This window comes from Triplophysa dalaica, chromosome 19 (genome assembly GCF_015846415.1).
Source record: "Triplophysa dalaica isolate WHDGS20190420 chromosome 19, ASM1584641v1, whole genome shotgun sequence".
Taxonomy (NCBI): domain Eukaryota; kingdom Metazoa; phylum Chordata; class Actinopteri; order Cypriniformes; family Nemacheilidae; genus Triplophysa; species Triplophysa dalaica.
In genome coordinates this window covers 7,827,501-7,828,319 of record NC_079560.1, presented here as the reverse complement: position 1 = coordinate 7,828,319, position 819 = coordinate 7,827,501, and positions in this window count along the sequence as shown.

The window sequence follows — 819 nt, the reverse complement described above, 5'->3', positions numbered from 1 at the left end:
ACTCTGACCAGAACAGCCGACGGGAACACCTACATCCATCTGGCCAGAGAGCAAGAGAGAGAGGGAAAATGATAATTTAATGCAGTAATGTATTTATGTACATGTATCCTAATAGATATAAAGCAATGACTGATATCATGTGTATTTTTAAAAGATAAGTTCAACCAGAAATCTTCTGTGTAACTCTACAGTCATTTGGTCTACTTTTATAAAAATATTTTGGAGCTTTTGGAAAGCCACTTATGTCCATTCGCTGTCAGTGTCCAAAAAAGACCAACTTTTGTAAACCGACGTTTGTTAATTTTCATGTTTGTGGGACCTGTCCCTTTAAGATGTTCATTCATCACAAAAGATCATGGCTCTCTACTGACTTGTAAGATTAGTGTGACTTCATAGTCATAATGCATGTCAAGTCTGTGAAAGGACATGCTGTAGATGCAGGCAAGTGCTTTAGAGCATGCTGGAACAGTGTGTGGGGGTCATGGTGAGCGGAGAGGCAGTCCCTGTTTCAGCAACACAAGCTGTGACAGATTCTTCCGGCAGGCAATGACTGAGATCACGGTTCAGTAAGAAGAAGGAGAGAACAGCCTTATGGGAGAACAAACTGTCTAATGCTGAAAGACAGAGAGAGAGAGTGAGAGAGAGAGAGAGAGAGAGAGAGAGAAGAGAGAGAGAGAGAGGAAAAGGAGGTCTATTATGAGTCTTAACAGCATGTTTATCTAAATAAGATTAATTTGCCCTTACAGGATGCTGTTTAAATTTGAGAGTCACTGAATTGGTTGAGAATCCACAATCCACACTTAAATGGTGATAATAATC